The sequence below is a fragment of the Penaeus monodon genome, chromosome 22 (genome assembly GCF_015228065.2).
Source record: "Penaeus monodon isolate SGIC_2016 chromosome 22, NSTDA_Pmon_1, whole genome shotgun sequence".
Taxonomy (NCBI): Eukaryota; Metazoa; Arthropoda; class Malacostraca; order Decapoda; family Penaeidae; genus Penaeus; species Penaeus monodon.
In genome coordinates this window covers 2746343-2746939 of record NC_051407.1, presented here as the reverse complement: position 1 = coordinate 2746939, position 597 = coordinate 2746343, and positions in this window count along the sequence as shown.

Below are 597 nucleotides of genomic sequence, written 5' to 3'. Positions count from 1 at the left end.
GCACAACTCTATTAATCACGTAATGTCACGAAAAAAAGGTAAACAAATACACGAGAAACGTATTACAAACACTAATAATACTAATAACAATGTTATCAATCATCTTAAAAAATAACATCCTTTCTTCACAGCAGCAAAACACTTTCTCACGACGTAACGTTCACATCACTCTTTTCTTCTTTCTAAGAATTCTCTACACAGCTTTTTGTTCTTGTTCTTCTGAATCTTGTTCCTACGACGGGTGACGAGTGCTTGTGCGTGCGTTCGTCTGTGTATCTGTGTGTTTGTACGTGTGTTATCAGCGTCACGTGTCTTCGGGCGTGAAACCCGTCCTTCGCCTCCAAACACTGCCGTTAAGTACCACCAATACACACACACACGTGAGAGAGAAAATAAAATATACACATAGATAAAAACCCCTTTCCCCCCACTCCGAATGCACTGGCGTGGCTACTTCCACACTAGACGGGGTTTCACTTCATACCGAGAGCCACAAGCACATAAAAGGCGACGACAAAATGCCACACGAGACCGGGCGAGCGAGCTCAACGGGAGAGAGCGAGCGGCGCGGTAGGCCCCGAATGGCCGTATGAGCGA